Source organism: Somniosus microcephalus, chromosome 9 (assembly GCF_052327205.1).
Source record: "Somniosus microcephalus isolate GS21.2 chromosome 9, FLI_Smic_1.0, whole genome shotgun sequence".
Classification (NCBI taxonomy): domain Eukaryota; kingdom Metazoa; phylum Chordata; class Chondrichthyes; order Squaliformes; family Somniosidae; genus Somniosus; species Somniosus microcephalus.
This window is the reverse complement of record NC_140995.1, coordinates 54,714,234-54,733,019: the sequence shown is the minus strand read 5'-3', so window position 1 is coordinate 54,733,019 and position 18,786 is coordinate 54,714,234.

The window sequence follows — 18,786 nt, the reverse complement described above, 5'->3', positions numbered from 1 at the left end:
GGAATGTGGGAGGCCAGCCAGGAGTGCATTGGAATAGTCAAGTCTAGAGGTAACAAAGGCATAGATGAGGGTTTCAGCAGCGGATGAGCTGAGGCAGGGGCGGAGACAGGTGATGTTACGGAGGTGGAAATAGGCGGTCTTAGTTATGCTGCGGATATGTGGTCGGAAGCTCATTTCTGGGTCAAATATGACACCAAGGTTGCGAACAGTGTGGTTCAGCCTCTGACGGATGTTAGGGAGAGGGAAGGAGTCTGTGACTAGGGAACAGGGTTTGTGGTGAGGACCAAAAACAATGGCTTCCGTTTTCCCAATATTTAATTGGCGAAAATTTTTGCTCATCCAGAACTGCATGTCGGACAAGCAGTCTGACAATTTAGACACCGTGGAGGGGTCGAGAGAAGAAGTAGTGAGGTAGAGCTGGGTGTAATCAGCGTACATGTGGAAACTGACGCTGAGTTTTCGGATGACGTATTTCCAAGTCAGGATGGTGTGTGACTTGGAGGGGAACTCGCAAGTGGTGGTGTTCCCATGTGCCTGCTGCCCTTGTCCTTCTAGGTGGTAGAGGTTGTGGGTTTGGGAGGTGCTATTGCAGAAGCCTTGGTGAGTTGCTGCAGTGCATCTTGTAGATGGTACACACTGCAGCCACGGTGTACTGGTGGTGGAGGGAGTGAATGTTTAAGGTGGTGGATGGGGTGCTGATCAAGTGGTCTGATTTGTCCTGGATGGCGTCAAGCTTCTTGTGTTGTTGGAGCTGCACTCATCCAGGCAAGTGGAGAGTATTCCATCACACTCCTTACTTGTGCCTTGTAGATGGTGGCAAGGTTTTGAGGAGTCAGGTGGTGAGTCACTCGCCACATTGTACCCAGCCTCTGACCTGCTCTTGTAGCCACAGTATTTAATCCACCATTAAATTTCTTCTGCCATTGTTCTACCAACTTACATATTTTATCCAACGGTTTCTATAACTTCTGTGCTGCCTCTTCCAATTCCACTGCTCCTCCTAGTTTGGTATCATCTGAACATTTGACCACTTTGCATTGATTTTCTGAATCCAGTTCATCTATGGAAAATTAGTAACAATAGCAGGGTCCCAACACCAAGCCCTGAGGCACCCCACTCAATACTTCACTCCCTACTCAATACTTCACTCCCCACTCTGAGATTACTCCTCCAACAGTATTCATTATTTTCTACCATTTGGCCATTAAAAAAAAATCTATTCCCAGAGTTTACCCTGAAGTGTGAAGTGATACATTTTGGAAGGAAGAATAAGGAGAGGCAATGTAAACTAAATGGTACAATTTTAAAGGGGTGCAGGAACCGAGAGACCTGGGGGCTCACATACACAAATCTTTCAAGGTGGCAGGAGAAGTTGAGAAGGCTGTTAAAAAAGCACACGAGATCCTTGGCTTTATAAATAGAGACATAGGGCTGGATTTTCATTGAGGAGGCGGGTAGGAGGCGGGACTACAACTTTCGGGGTTGTAGTCCCGCCTCCATCGAGTCCTAGCCAACCCACGCGATTTAGACTTGATTGACCTTGTTGAGCCCGCCCAGTGGGCTCAGCAGGCCAATTAAGGGCCACCCGACAACAGGTGACATCGCAGATTGAAATTTCATCTGTCAAGACCCTTTGACAGATGAAATATCAGCGTTTCACAGCTGTTTGAAGCTGTCAAACACTGACAATCTGTACTCCAGGTTAATTCCTTCCTCTCAGGGTGATTTAGAGATCTCCCTGGAACAGAAAGCAGAGGCTGCAGATTTTGACAGCTGGCGGCCATTCTGCTTTCTGTGCCGGTGAGATGAGGGACTCCCGAGACCTGAAGGAAGGAAGGCTGTAAAGGTTAGTAGAACTTCTTTAAACACTTTGCACAGACCAAACACACTTACCTCTGCACTCATGCACCCATCACTCACCTGAACACCGGACATCTCGCCCCCTCCAAGCCCTTCATCTCGACGGCCCGCCTCACTAATTTGGCGTGGTTTGGAGCAATCGGGAATCTCACATTTCAAGAATGAAAATAGGGATTAGACTAAAATCTGCCTGTTAACTACCTGTTAACAGGCAGTTAATTGGCACTAATCCCCTTCCCGCCTCGGGGAGGCGGGTCCCAGTGCGGGGCGGGTACCCGCCTCCTTTGAAACTGGCATGGAGGCGGGATGGGGTCGGGACCCCCGATTTCGGGATTTTAAACCCCCACATGCCTCCAATCCCGACTCCACGGCCCAATGAAAATCCAGCCCTTAGAGTACAGATGCAAGGAAGATATGCTAAACATTAATAATCACTGGTTAGGCCTTTAGTTGGAGTATTGTGTCCGATTCTGGGCACCACACTTTAGGAAGGATGTCAAGGCCTTGGAGAGGTTGCCGAGGAGATTTACTAGAATAACAACAGGGATGAAGGACTCCAGTTATGTGGAACGACTAGAGAATCTGGAATTATTCTCCTTAGAGCAGAGATGGTTAAGGGGAGATTTCACAGAGGTGTTCAAAATCATGAAGGGTTTTGATAGAGTAAATAATGAGAAACTGTTTCCACTGGCAGGAGGGTCGGTAGCCAAAGGACACAGATTTAAAATAATTGGCGAAAGAACCAGAGGGGAGAGGAGGAGAAATTGTTTTATACAACAAGTTATGATCTGGAATGCCCCATCTGAAAGGGTGGTGGAAGCAGATTCAATTGTAACTTTCAAAAGGGAATTGTATTTGGGGAAAGAGCAGTGGCGTGGGGCTAACTGGATAGCTGTTTGAAAGAGCCAATGCAAACATGATGGGCTGAATGGCCTCCTTCTGTGCTGTATGATTCCATAATCCCCACAACTTTGAGTCTAGTTAATAGACTTTCACAAAGAACTTTGTCAAAAGCCTTTTGGAAGTTAAGGCACACCATTGCCACAGTCCTTCCTCAAAGAAGTCAAAATAGTTGATCAGGCAGGATCTTCCCCTCCTGAATCCATGCTGACTGCTGTTTCATAGGTTATAATTGTAAAGATAATCTTTAAGTTTATTCATGATAATCAATTCCATTATTTTACACAGAATCAAAGTGTTACAAATTTTGAGTTTGCCTTAGATATTCTCTTGGTTACATTGATATTGGCCACTCTCATAAGTGGTCCCAGTGTCTTACAGCAATAACAACTTGCATTTATATAGTGCCTTTAATATCCTAGGTGCTTCACAGCTGTGTTATCAGACAAAATTTGAAACCTAGGCCTAGAAATTCACTAGCCTTAGCGCCGCTTTTGAGGCGCTAGAGGGACTAGCGCCAGAGATATGGCCAGTTAAAAAATTCCCTGGGGCCCTAAATCGGCGTTGCACCGGTAGCGCTGCGCCGGCACCGATGACGTCATCGGTGTGCGCAGCGTCCCGGTTGCCGTGGTAACCCGCCCGAACACCGAAATTGAGTTGCGGCCGCCTCGCCCGTGGCAGCCGCAAGCAACGTTCTGGCAGAGGAGCCTTACTCCAGTTTGTGCCGGCGCATTAAAGGCCCCGCGGCGGCCGGCCACTTTCCCGCCGGCCGCCTGCCCGCAGCTCCCTCCCCGGACTTCTCCCACCCCCCCCCCCGGAACAGATGCAAGCCCGGCACTTGTCCGAGGTGCCGGGCTCATTTTTAGGCTGATTTGCGCAGGCCGCGGCCGGGTGCAGGCAGCTCCTCCTTAACGGGAGGAGGAGGCCTGCACGTCCCCAGCCTGCCGCACCGCATCGGGTGCCGCAGCGCCGGAATTGCGGCGCGAAACGGCAGTTAGCGCCGATGTACCGCCGCAAAGACCCTTCAGTAGCGCCGGCAGCCGTTTGGGCGCGGCGCCACTGAATTTTTGGCGCGCGCAGGGGACTTAGCGCCGGCACTAACTTCCGGCGCTAAAGCCCTGGCTAAGCCAAAACCCAATTTCTAGGCCCTAGTCATATAAAGAGATATCAGGACAGTTGGCCAAAGAGGTAGGTTTTAAGGAGCGACTTAAAGGAGGAGAGCGAGAGAGGTGGAGAGGTTGAGGGAGGGAATTCCAGAGTTTAGGGCCAAGGCAGCTGAAAGCTCGGCCACCAATGGTGGAGCGAAGAAAATTGGGGATGTGCAAGAGGCCAGTATATCTCCTTATGTGGCTTGGTGTCAAATTTTGTTTGATAACACTCCTGTGAAGCACCTTGGGATGTTTTATTATGTTAAAGTAGTAAAGCATTTAGGAAATCAAATGGTATGTCAGCCCTTATTACAAAAGAATTGGAGTGTAAGAAAAAAGATGTCTTACTGCAATTACATAGGGCCTTGGTGAGACCACACCTGGAGTACTGTGTGCAGTTTTGGTCTCCTTACCTAAGGAAGGATATACTTGCCATAGAGGGAGTGCAACGAAGGTTCACTAGACTGATTCCTGGAATAGAGGGATTGTCCTATAAGGAGAGATTGAGTAGACCACGTCTTACAGCAATAACAACTTGCATTTATATAGCGCCTTTAACATCCCTAGGTAAATGTTGGTCCCCTAGAGGATGAGTCTGGGGAATTAATAATGGGAAACAGGGAAATGGCGGAGACTTTGAACAAATATTTTGTATCGGTCTTCACGGTAGAAGAAACTAAAAGCATCCCAATAATGGATAATCAAACGGCTATTGGAGTGGGGCTGTGGGGAGAACTTAAAACAATCACTATCACTAGAGAGAAAGTACTAGGAAAACTAATGGGACTAAAGGTGGACAAGTCCCCTAGACCCGATGGCCTGCATCCTAGAGTCTTAAAAGAGGTGGCTGCAGAGATAGTGGATGCATTGGTTGTAATCTACCAAAATTCCCTGGATTCTGGAGAGGTCCCAGCGGACTGGAAAACTGCAAATGTAACACTTCCTTTTAAGGAAGGAGGGAGACAGAAAGCAGGCAACTATCGACCAGTTAGCCTAACATCTGTCATTGGAAAAATGCTGGAGTCCATCATTAAGGAAGTGGTAGCAGGACATTTAGAAAATCATAATATAGTCAAGCAGAGTCAGCATGGTTTTATGAAAGGGAAATCATGTTTGACAATTTCCTGGAATTCTTTGAGGATGTAACGAGCAGGGTGGATAAAGGGGAACCAGTAGATGTCGTGTATTTGGATTTCCAGAAGGTATTCGATAAGGTGCCACATAAAAGGTTGCTACACAAGATAAGAGCTCACGGAGTTGGGGGTAATATATTAGCATGGATAGAGGATTTGCTAACTAACAGAAAACAGAGGGTCGGGATAAATGGGTCATTTTCAGGTTGGCAAACTGTAATTTGTGGGGTGCTGCAGGGATCAGTGCTGGGGCCTCAACTATTTACAATCTATATTAATGACTTGGCTGAAGTGATTGAGTGTAATGTAGCCAAATTTGCCGATGATACAAAGATAGGTGGGAAAGCAAATTGTGTGGAGGACGCAAAGAATCTCCAAAGGGATATAGATAGGCTAAGTGAGTGGGCAAAAATCTGGCAGATGGAGTTTAATGTGGGAAAATGCGAGGTTATCCATTTTGGTAGGAAAAATAAAAAAGCAAATTATTATTTAAATGGGGAGAGATTACAAAATACTGAGGTACAGAGGGATCTGGGGGTCCTTGTACATGAATCACAAAAGGTTAGCATGCAGGTACAGCAAGTAATTAGGAAGGCAAATGGAGTGTTGGCCTTCATTGCAAAGGGAAAGGAGAATAAAAGTAGGGAAGACCTGTTACAACTGTACAGGGCGTTGGTGAGACCACACCTGGAGTACTGTGTACAGTTTTGGTCTCCTTATTTAAGGAAGGATATACTTGCATTGGAGGCAGTTCAGAGAATGTTCACGAGGTTGATTCCAGAGATGAAGAGGTTGTCTTATGAAGAAAGGTTGAGCAGGTTGGGCCTATACTCATTGAAGTTTAGAAGAATGAGAGGGGATCGTATTGAAACATATAAGATTCTGAAGGGGCTTGACAGGGTAGACGCAGAGAGGATGTTTCCCCTTGTGGGGGAATCTAGAACTAGGGGACATACTTTCAGAATAAGGGGGCACCCTTTTAAATCAGAAATGAGGAGGAATTTCTTCTCTCTGAGGGTTGTGAATCTTTGGAATTCTCTTCCCCAGAGAGCTGTGGAGGCTGGGTCATTGAATATATTTAAGGTGGAGATAGACAGATTTTTGAAAGGTAAGGGAGTCAAGGGTTATGGGGCGCGGGCAGGGAAGTGGAGTTGAGGCCAAGATCAGATCAGCCATGATCTTATTGAATGGCGGAGCAGGCTCGAGGGGCCAAATGGCCTACTCCTGCTCCTTTGTCTTATGTTCTTATATTCCCTAGAGTTTAGAAAGATGAGAGGTGATCTCATTGAAACTTCTAAAATTCTTAAGGGGCTTGACAGGGTAGATGCTGGGAGGATGTTTCCCCTGGTTGGGGAGTCTAGAACTAGAGATCACAGTTTCAGAAAAAGGGGTCGGCCATTTATGACTGCGATGAGGAGAAACCTCTTCACTCAAAGTGTTGAGTCTTTGGAATTCTCTACCCACAGAGGGCTGTGGATGCTCAGTCGTTGAGTATATTCAAGACAGAGCCTGATAGATGTTTGGATACTAAGGGAATCAAGGGATATGGGGATAGAGCAGGAAGGTAGAGTTGAGGTAGAAGGTAAATATGATCTATCCCTGGGGAGTTTTTAGCTTCAGGTCTTTAAAATCTGCCTATGACTTCAATGTAAGTGATGTAAAATTCATTAAGTTTAGTTGTAGAACCGCCTAATGATTGATAGCATGCTAATAATGTTCTCTGTAGTTAATACTTCGAGGACGTAATCATTTAAACCTGGAAATGGCTGTACTTCAGAGGTAAACTATAAATTACTCAAAGTTTTTAGGAGTAATAAAGCCTGCTGGTTTATTCATGATTTAGGTATTTTCAGTCTTAGATAAACTAATCTTTCACACATTAGGGCATCCAATAAAAAGAGAATTACATAGAATTCACAGAGCAGCATCAGGCCATTCAGCCCATTCGGTCTATGCCAGTGTTTATGCTCCACACGAGCCTTCTCTCACCCTACTTCATCTCACCCTATCAGCAGATCCTTCTATTCCTTTCTCCCTCATGTGGTTAACTAGCTTCTCCTTAAATGCATCTATACTATTCACCTCAACTACTCCCTGTCGTAGTGAGTCCCACATTCTAACCACTCTCTGGCCTAGAAATTCAGTTAGGGGCGCCCAGCTCGCCTGGGCGCCGGAATTACCGCTGCACGCGGAGCCACTTGCGCCAGTGGGAAATTCAGTTTCAGCGCCCCAAGTGGAAGCCGGCCGCTAAACAAGGGTTTCGGCGCCCCGCTTGGGGCACTGAAACTGAATATCGGCGTGTAAAGTGCCGCAGCGCCACCCGCTGCGGCACGGCAGCCTGCGGTACTGCAGGCCTTCCTCTCATTCTTAAGGGGGAGGTGCCTGCAACAGCGCGATCCCCGCTCGCGAGTGCCGGCAAATGAGCCCGGCACCAAGGAGAAGTGCCGGGCTCTTGGGAAACAGCCGGCAATGCCGCGGGGGGGGCGGTGTAGGAGGCCGGGGAAGGAGGTGCAGGCAGGCGGCCGCCGAAAAAGCGGCCGGCCGCACCTCCACCTTAACTCGCCCCACTACCGGCACAGGTAGACCCCGTGTACCGGTCGCTGTTTGCGGCCGGCGCGGGGGAGGCGGCAGCAACTAAATATGGGCAGCGGGGCGATAGCGGGGCGCTGCGCGCACCGATGACGTCATCGGTGGTGGCGCAGCGCTAATGGCTAACGCCACCATTAGCGCCCCGTTTGCACAGTGGCGCAAAAGCCCTCTTTGGGCGCAAACTGGTGGCGCAGGCCACTGAATTTCTAGGCCTCTGGGTAAAGAAGTTTCTCCTGAATTCCCTTTTGGATTTATTAGTGACTATCCTATTGATGACCAATATTCCCTATAATGTTTTATAGACTGCGCGGCCCCGTTAACAGGCTGCATGGCCCATTCAAAATTCTGCGCATGTGCTGTTAATTTAAAAGCTGGTGCAGGAACCCACAGCTTAAAGAGAACATTGTTGATGACCCTGAGTTTTCATAGAATAGAATCATAGAATGGTTACAGCACAGAAGGAGGCATTTGGCCCGTCGAGCCCGTGCCGGCTCTCTGCAAGAGCACTTCAGCTAGTCCCACTCCCCCGCCCTTTCCTCGTACCCTGCAAGTATTTTTTCCTTCAGGTACTTAACTAATTCCCTTTTGAAAGCCGTGATTGAGTCTGCCTCCACCACCCTTTCAGGCAGTGCATTCCAGATCCTAACCACTCACTACGTAAAAAAGTTTTTCTTCATGTCGCTTTTGGTTCTTCTGCTAATCATCTTAAACTGTGTCCTCTGGTTCTCGACGCTTCTGCCAATGGGAACAGTTTCTCTCTATCTACTCCGTCTAGACCCCTCATGAACACCTCTATCAAATCTCCTCTCAACCTTCTCTGCTCTAAGGAGAACAACCCAGCTTCTTCAGTCTAGCCACGTAACTGAAGTACCTCACCCCTGGAACAATTCTTGCAAATTTTTTCTGCACCCTCTCTAAGGCCTTCACATCCTTCTTAAAGTGCGGTGCCCAGAATTAAACACAATGCTCCAGTTGTGGTCAGAACAGTGTTTTATAACGGTTTATCATAACTTCCTTGCTTTTGTACTCTATGCCCCTATTTATGAAGCCCAGGAACCCGTATGCTTTTTTAACTGCTTTCTCAACCTGCCCTGCCACCTTCAGCGATTTGTGTACATATACCCCCAGGTCTCTCTGTTCATGCACCCACTTTAGAATCGTACCCTTTAGTTTATATTGCCTCTCCTCATTCTTCCTACCAAAATATATCACTTCGCACTTTTCTGCGTTAAATTTCATCTGCCACATGATCGCCCATTCCACCAGCCTGTCTATGTCTTCTTGAAGTCTATCACTCTCCTCCTCACTGTTCACTATACTTCCAAGTTTTGTGTCAGCTGCAAATTTTGATATTGTGCCCTGTACACCCACGTCTAAGTCATCAATATATATCAAGAAAAGCAGTGGTCCTAGTACCGACCCCTGGGGAACACCACTGTATAACTTCCTCCAGTCTGAAAAACAACCATTCACCACTATTCTCTGTTTCCTGTCACTAAGCCAATTTTGTATCCACGTTGCATCCATCCTTTTATTCCATGGGCTTCAACTTTGCTGGTAAGGCTATTATGTGGCACTTTAGCAAACGCCTTTTGGAAGTCCATTTACACCACATCAACCGCATTGCCCTCATCAACCCTTTCTGTTACCTCATCAAAAAATCAATCAAGTTAGTTAAACACGCAAATATTTTTCTTTCAGGTACTTATCCATTTCCCTTTTGAAAACCGTGATTAAGTCTGCCTCCACCACCCTTTCAGACAGTGTATTACAGATCCTAACCACTCACTACCTTTTGGGGGTAGCACATATATCAGCAGGATTAGAAATTGATGGCCAGTACCTCCGTAATTTCCACCTTTACTTCCCTCAGCATCCGAGGATGCATCCCATCCAGTCCTGGAGACTTATCTACTTTAAGTACAGTCAGCCTTTCTAGTACCTCCTCTTCATCAATTTTTAACCCATTCAGTATCTCAACTACCTCCTCTTTCACTATGAATTTGGCAGCATCGTCTTCCTTGGTAAAGACAAATGCAAAGTATTCATTTAGTATTGAGTGCTGTTGGAGTTTTGCTAAGTGGGAGAAAAATCATTTAAGTGTATTTTGTGAATTTTAGTGTGTTAAGAAGTCAATTATTTGAAGTAAGTTTAATTTTTTAAGGGTTTCTTAAACTCTTGGGCAGTTTAAACAGGAAGTAGAATCCGGGTATAAAAGGGGAGGGGCTAGTGCGGTGCACGGAGTGCTTTGTGCATTGAGTGCTGTTGGAGTTTTGCTAAGTGGGAGAGTTCGGATAAGTGGGAGGTGAGGGTGTGTTTTTTGCTCTGTTTTGTTCCCCACTCCCAGGCTTAGACAGCACTGCGGAGGCGGAGCAGCGAGACGAGTCAACCAAACAGGCTCCACAGACAGTATTCAAGGAGGAGGTTGGTGATCAGCTGGTTGGTTGGTTTTCTTCCTTCTCTTCTCTTTCATACCTTTAAGTTGGTAAGTCCTATTGAATAGTGGTGTGATATTATCATATATATCCGGGCAGGGTCTTCATAACTAATAATAAGAAATTTAATTAATTATATAGAATGGAGCAGGTGATGTGTTACTGTTGCGAGATGTGGGAGCCGGTGAACCCCATTGAGGCTAACGGTGATTACATCTGCGACAAGTGTTTGCTGCTAGAGGAACTCAAGTTCCATGTTATGGAGCTTGAGACCGAGCTTCGGACACTGCGACACATCAGGGAGGGGGAGAAGTTCCTGGACTCTATGTTTCAGGAGATGGTCACACCTATGAAGTTAATTACTGCAGATGTAGTCCGTGGTCAGGGACAGGACGGTGTGACTACGAGTGAGGAAGGTACAGGGATCCAGGATGTAGTGTTGAAGGAGACGCAGCCCTTGTTCTTGTCCAGCAGGATCGAGGTTCTTACTCCCTGTGAGGGCGGGAGCGGGGACTGCAGGGAGGATGAGCAACCTGGCCACAGCACCGTGGTACAGGGGGCCATTCAAGTGGAGGGAGTAAAAAGAAATGTTGTAGTGGTAGGGGATAGTATCATTAGGGGGATAGATAGGGTTCTCTGCAGTCAAGAGCGGGAGTCCCGAAGGCTGTGTTGCCTGCCTGGTGCCAGGGTTAAGGACATCTCTTCTGGGCTGGAAAGAAACTTGCAGTGGGAGGGGGAGGATCCAGTTGTCGTGGTCCATGTTGGTACAAACGACGTAGATAGGACAAGGAAGATGGTTCTGTTAAAGGAGTATGAGCAGCTAGGGGTCAAATTAAAAAACAGAACCTCAAGGGTAATAATCTCTGGGTTATTACCTGAGCCACGAGCGAATTTGGCTAGGATAAATAAAATTAAAGAGTTAAATGCGTGGCTCAAAGACTGGTGTGGGAGAAATGGGTTTTGCTTCTTGGGACACTGGCACCAGTACTGGGACAGGAGGGAGCTGTTCTGTTGGGACGGACTCCACTTGGCCAGTGCTGGGACTAGAGTCCTGGCGAATCATATAACTAGGGCTGTAGAGAGGGCTTTAAACTAATTAGTGGGGGGGAGGTTTCTAGAGAGCAAATAATAGCAATGACAACAGAGAAGGTCATAGACTTAGGTAGCAGTGGGGGAATTAAAAAACAGAATGTGTCAGGAAGGGACAGAAGGTATGGAGTAAAAAGTAAAGTAATAAAAAGGGAAAAAACAGGAACTAAGTGTTACAAAACATATTTGAAAGTTCTTTATCTGAATGCACGTAGCATTCGTAACAAAATGAATGAGTTAACGGCACAAATAATGACATATGGGTATGATCTTGTGGCCATTACAGAAACATGGCTGCAGGGTGACCATGACTGGGAATTAAACATACCAGGTTATTTAACAATCAGGAAGGACAGGCAGGAAGGGAGAGGAGGTGGGGTGGCTATGTTAATAAAGGAAGGAATCACTATAATACAGAGAAATGATATTGGGTCAAAGGAGCAGGATAGTGAAACAGTTTGGGTGGAGGTAAGGAATAATAAGGGGAAAAAAACACTAGTGGGTGTAGTCTATAGGCCTCCGAACAGTTGCAACTCTGTTGGACGGAGTATTAATCAGGAAATAGTTGAGGCTTGTAATAAGGGAACAGCTATAATTATGGGGGATTTTAATTATCATATTAACTGGACAAATCAAATTGGGCAGAGCAGCCTTGAGGAAGAGTTCATTGAGTGTATTAGGGATGGGTTTCTTGAGCAGTATGTAACTGAACCGACCAGGGGGCAAGCAACCTTAGATCTGGTCCTGTGTAATGAGACGGGATTAATTAAAAATGTCCTAGTAAAGGATCCCCTTGGAATGAGTGACCATAACATGGTTGAATTCCATATTCAATTAGTGGGTGAGAAGGTTGGATCTCAAACAAGCGTGCTGAGCTTGAATAAAGGAGACTATGAAGGTATGAGAGCGGAATTAATTAGAGTGGACTGGGAAAATAGATTAAAGGGTAAGACGGTACATGACCAGTGGTGTACATTTAAGGAGTTATTTTACAACTTCCAAAAAAAATATATTCCACTGAGGAAAAAAGGGTGTAAAAGAAAAGATAGCCATCCGTGGCTAAGTAAAGTAATTAAGGATAGTATCCGACTAAAAACAAGGGCATATAAGGTAGCCAAATCTAGTGGGAGGATGGAAGTTTGGGAAGTCTTTAAAAGACAGCAAAAAATAACAAAAAGATTGATTAAGAAAGGGAAGATAGATTATGAAAGTAAATTAGCAAAAAATATAAAAACAGACAGTAAAAGTTTCTATAGTTATATAAAAAGAAAAAGGGTGGCTAAAGTAAATGTTGGTCCCTTAGAGGATGAGACCGGGAAATTAATGGTGGGAAACATGGAGATGGCAAAAACACTGAACAATTATTTTGTATCAGTCTTTACAGTAGAGGACACTAAGAATATCCCAACACTGGACAAACAGGGGGCTCTAGGGGGGGAGGAACTAAATACAATTAAAATCACTAAGGAAGTGGTACTTGGTAAAATAATGGGACTCAAGGCGGATAAATCCCCTGGACCTGATGGCTTGCATCCTAGGGTCTTGAGGGAAGTGGCGGTAGGGATTGTGGATGCATTGGTAATAATTTTCCAAAACTCACTGGACTCAGCAAAGGTCCCGGCAGATTGGAAAACTGCTAATGTAACACCCTTATTTAAAAAGGGTAGTAGGCAGAAGGCTGGAAACTATAGACCTGTTAGCCTAACATCTGTGGTTGGTAAAATGTTAGAGTCCATTATTAAGGAGACAGTAACGGGACATTTGGATAAACATAATTTAATAGGGCAAACTCAGCATGGTTTCATGAAGCGGAAGTCATGTTTAACAAATTTGCTTGAGTTTTTTGAGGAAGTAACATACAGGGTGGATAAAGGGGAACCAGTGGACGTAGTGTATTTAGACTTCCAAAAGGCATTTGACAAGGTGCCACACAAAAGATTATTGCTCAAGATAAAAAATCACGGGATTGGGGGTAATATTCTGGCGTGGGTGGAGGATTGGCTCTCTAACAGAAAGCAGAGAGTTGGGATAAATGGTTCGTTCTCAGATTGGCAACCAGTAACTAGTGGTGTTCTGCAGGGGTCAGTGCTGGGTCCCCAACTCTTTACAATCTATATTAATGATTTGGAGGAGGGGACCGAGTGTAACATATCAAAGTTTGCAGATGATACAAAGATGGGACGGAAAGTAGTGAGTGAGGAGGACATAAAAAACCTGCAAAGGGACATAGACAGGCTAAGTAAGTGGGCAGAGATTTGGCAGATGGAATACAATACTGGAAAGTGTGAGGTTATGCACTTTGGCAGGAAAAATCATAGAGCAAGTTATTATCTTAATGGCAAGAAACTGGAAAATACTGTAGTACAAAGGGATCTGGGGGTCCTGGTGCACGAAACTCAAAAAGTTAGTATGCAGGTGCAGCAAGTGATTAAGAAGGCCAATGGAATGTTGGCTTTTATTGCTAGGGGGTTGGAATATAAAAACAGGGAGGTATTGCTGCAGTTGTACAAGGTATTGGTGAGGCCGCACCTGGAATACTGCATACAGTTTTGGTGTCCATACTTAAGAAAAGACATACTTGCTCTCGAGTCAGTACAAAGAAGGTTCACTCGGTTAATCCCGGGGATGAGGGGGTGGTCATATGAGGAGAGGTTGAGTAGATTGGGACTCTACTCATTGGAGTTCAGAAGAATGAGAGGCGATCTTATTGAAACATATAAGATTGTGAAGGGGCTTGATCGGGTGGATGCGGTGAGGATGTTCCCAATGATGGGTGAAACTAGAACTAGGGGGCATAATCTTAAAATAAGGGGCTGCTCATTCAAAACTGAGATGAGGAGAAACTTCTTCACTCAGAGGGTGGTAGGTTTGTGGAATTTGCTGCCCCAGAAAGCTGTGGAAGCTACATCATTAAATAAATTTAAAACAGAAATAGATAGTTTCCTAGAAGTAAAGGGAATTAAGGGTTACGGGGAGCGGGCAGGAAATTGGACATGAGTCTAGGTTCGGAATGGTCATGGCCCTGTGGGTAGTGGAGTGGGCCCAGGGGCCGTGTAGCCTTGTTCTGCTCCTACTGTGTTCTAATTCTGTTAGATTTCAGGAGATGGTTTTATTCCTGTTCCTGGCTGGGGTGGAGATCGCCTTTACAGAAGGTAAGTACTGTAGAAAATATAGGGACAGAGTGATCTCCTGGAAGAATTTCGATCGCCTAGATGGGTCGGAGAGGAATTTCCCAGATTTTTTTCTCCCAAATTGGCCATTGGGTCTTTATCTGGTTTTTCGCCTCTCCCGGGAGATCACATGGGTTCGGGTGGATGCAGAGTGATAGAAGATTTGAGGTTAGGATCAGATCAGCCATGATCTTATTGAATGGTGGAGCAGGCTCGAGGGGCCGATTGGCCTACTCCTGCTCCTATTTCTTATGTTCTTATGTTCTTATGTACCTTAGCCATGCCCTCTGCCTTCATGCGTAGGTCTCCTTTTTAGACCCGAATCGGTCTCCTCCTCTTATTACCTGTTTACTATTTATATGCCTATAGAAGACTTTTGGATTCCCTTTTATGCTAGCTGCCAATCTATTCTCATACTCCCTCTTTGCCCCTCTTATTTCCTCTTTCACTTCTCCTCTGAACTTTCTATATTCAGCCTGGTTCTGTCATATGCCCCTTATTTTTGCTTTGTCTTACTCTCTATCTCTTTCGTCATCCTCTGACTTTGGATGCCCTACCTTTCCCCCTCGTGGGAGTGTACATCGACTGTACCCAAACTATTTCCTCTTCAAAGGCAGCCCATTGTTCGATTACAGTTTTGCCTGCCAATCTTTGATTCCAATTTACCCGGGCCAGATCCATTCTCAACCCACTGAAATTGGCTTTCCTCCAATTAAGTATTTTTACTCTAGATTGCTCCCTGTCCTTTTCCATAGCTAATATAAACCTTATGATACTGTGGTCACTGTTCCCTAAATGTTCCCCTACTGACACTTGCCCAAATTGACCCACCTCATTCCCCAGAACCAGATCCAGCAATGCCTCCTTCCTCGTTGGGCTGGAAGCGTACTGATCAAGAAAGTTCTCCTGAATACACTTCAGAAATTCTTCCCCCTCTCTGCCCTTTACACTATTACTATCCCAGTCTATATTAAGATAGTTGAAATCCCCCATTATGACTACTATATAGTTCTTGCACCTCTCTGTAATTTCCCTGCAAATTTGCTCCTCTATATACTTCCCATTATTTGGTGGTTTATAGAATACACCGAGTAGTGTAATGGCACCGCTATTATTTCTTAACTCTAACCAAATAGATTCTGTCCTTGACCCCTCCAGGACATCCTCTCTCTCCAGCACTGTAACATACTTCTTTATCAATACTGACACCCCACCTTCTTGCTTTCCTTCCCTATCTTACCTGAACACCTTATATCTAGGAATATTTAATACCCAATCTTGCCCTTTTTCGAGCCAGGTCTCTCTTATTGCCACGACATCATATTCCCATGTGGCTATTTATGCCTACAGCTCACCAACCTTATTTACCATGCTTTGTACGTTTACACACATGCACTGTAAACCTATGTTAGACCTTCTTGTATTCTCTCTTAGTCTGACCTCACCTAACACCGTACTATTTCTTACTCTAGTGCTACCTGTATTTGTCTCTCCCAGTCCTTTGTGCACCTTGTTTCTCCTTTCTAATGCTACATCCTGGTGCCCATCCCCCTGCCATATTAGTTTAAACCCACCCCAACAGCATGAGCTAATCCCCCTGTGAGGATATTGATTCTGACCCTGTTGATGTGCAACCTGTCCAGCCTGTACAGTTCCCACCTCCCCCAGAACCAGTCCCAATGCCCCAGAAATCTAAAGCCCTCCCTCCTTCACCATCTCTCCAGCCACGCGTTCATCTGCTCTATCCTCCTATTTCTATACTCACTAGCTCGTGGCACCGGGAGTAATCCAGAGATTATTACCTTTGAGGTCCTGCTTTTTAATCTCTTTCCTAGCTCCCTGAAATCTGCCTGCAGGACCTCATCCCTCTTTCTACTATGTCATTGGTACCAATATGGACTGCGACCTGTGGCTGCTTACCCTCCCCTCTCAGAATGTTCTGCAGCCACTCGGTGACATCCTTGACCCTGGCACCAGGGAGGCAACATACCATCCTGGAGCCATGTCTGCGGCCACAGAAATGCCTGTCTGTTCCCTCAACTATTGAATCCCCTATCACTATAGCTTTCCCGATCTTGCTCCTCCCCCCTGTACAGCTGAGCCACCCGTGATGCTGTGGACTTGGCTATGGCTGTATTCCCCAGAGGAACTATCGCCCTCGCCAATGGTTAGAGAATGAGATGCACTCAGGGGATTCCTGCACTACCTGCCTGGTCCTCCTTGTTTGTCTGGCGGTGACCCATTCCCTCTCTGCCTGCATACTCGTAAACTGCGGGGTGACCACCTCCTGAAACGTGCTGTCCACGTAGCTCTCAGCCTCGTGGATGCACCGCAGTGACGCCAGCTGTTGCTCAAGCTCCGAAACCCGGAGCTCGAGCTCCTCAGCTAACGACACTTCCTGCACATGTGTTGTCCAGGACACAGGAAGCATCCTGGAATTCCCACATGGCACAAGATGTGCATTTCACGGGACTGAGGTGCCTTGCCATGCCTCTATTTAATAGACTTTTAACTAACGTAACAGAAATAAACTTAAGACTAAGGCTAGACATTCGGTGCATTTGCGCCTCTTGTTAGCACCCCGGGGGGCAGGGGGCACCAACGGGGCGCAAACGACTTTTCACCCGACATGGCACTACTAACGACTCCCGCTAAATTCAGCGGGAGTTTAGTGGCGGCGGTAACCGGTAGCATCCTGCTCCGCTACGCAGGCGATAACGACATCATCACCGTGCGCAGCACCCCGATTTTGCCCTGCCTGCAAAATTGGCCCGCGCCCACTGAATCTGCGCCAGGCAATGACAGCGACCAATTCAGGGGGCGGGAACGGAGCGGCAGGAGGCTCGCGGGATGGTAAGTAATGGGGAGGTGGCAGGCGGGGGGAAAAAAAATCATCCGACTTACTTGTCACGGCCCGTTGCATCTTTGGAAACGCGATCTGATAGCCCGGCACTCCTCTCCCGGTAGTCCAGCTGGGGCTCTGCAGAGTTGTGGGCTTGGGCCCTCCCCTTTAATGAAGGGAGGAGCCCCTCCATGCGGCAGCGCTACGTGGCCCAGTGTGTAGTGCTGCAGAACACAGCACCCTGATATTCGGGGTTAGCGCTCTAAAAAAAGAAGTGGAGTGCTTGAATTAGTGCTCCACCTCCCTCTTGAGGCACAAGAACTGAAGTTAGCGATCACCAGCGCTATTTTTTGCCGGGTGCTAAATTTAGCACCCAGGCGATGTTAGCAACCCAAAATGGTTGCTAACAAATTTTCCCCCTAAAAGTCTTAAAAGTTGGGCCTACCTTTATTTCCGGCCACTCCTCTCACTCTTGTAGTTAAAGTCTTTATTCAAATGAGTACTTATAGTTATATTAATTAGTTTATCTAGTTAAGTTATTTATTTAATGAAGTACGTTATAGTTTTCCCGCTCTTACTTTAAACCACTGTCCTAGCTTAGCGAGAGAACAAATGTTAATACTCACCAACTAATCACCTACCTGCGGTCCTGTGATGTCACTCCTTGTTTTTTGTTGTTGTTTTTGAATTTGTTGGAGATATACCGCCTCCTCCGATAGCGACTCCATCCAGGTCTACGCTGCCTCGCCTCCCTCTCTTTTTATTCTCTGCTGCCTCCATTCAGGTCCCTCACAAGTGGAAACATCTTCTCTACATCTATCTCAACAAAAGGAGTTTGCACATTCTCCCCGTGTTTGCGTGGGTTTCCTCCGGGTGCTCCGGTTTCCTCCCACAGTCCAAAGATGTGCGGGTTAGGTTGATTGGCTATGATAAATTGACCCTTAGTGTTAGGGGGATTAAATACGTGGGGTTACGGGGATAGGGTGGGATATGTGTTGGTGTAGGGGTTACAGGGATCGGGTGGGATATGTGTCGGTGCAGGCTCGATGGGCCGAAATGGCCTCTATCTGCACTGTGGGGTTTCTGTGATTTTCTGTGAACCCATTCATCATCTTAAAGACCTCTATCAGGTCACCCCTCAGTCTTTTCTTTTCTAGAGAAAAGAGGCCCAGCCTGTTCAGTCCTTCCTGAGAGGTATAACCTCACAGTTCTGGTATCATTCTAGTAAATCTTTTTTGCACCCTTTCCAATGCCTCTATATCCTTTTTGTAATATAGAGACCAGAATTGTGCACAGTACTTGAAGCATGGTCTAACCGAGATTGTATACAAGTTTAACATAACTTCCTTATCTTCTTAATCAGCTGTGAACTGCATTTACGAGGCAGCTAAGCACTTGACATAGCATTGGGAAGGCAAAGTTAGATGTTTCCTGAGGAAAATGAATGTAGAATTGGACATTATAGAGTAAAGAGAGACAATTTTACAGGCCAGACCCCACTGCAAGGATCAGGGAGAAGAGTCACACAATTTAAGGACTATTAGCTATCCTGCTGAATCCTGCAATGCCCTCCAAATCTCGCGATGCCCCTCACCCCTCCCCGCCAAGATCCTCACTTAC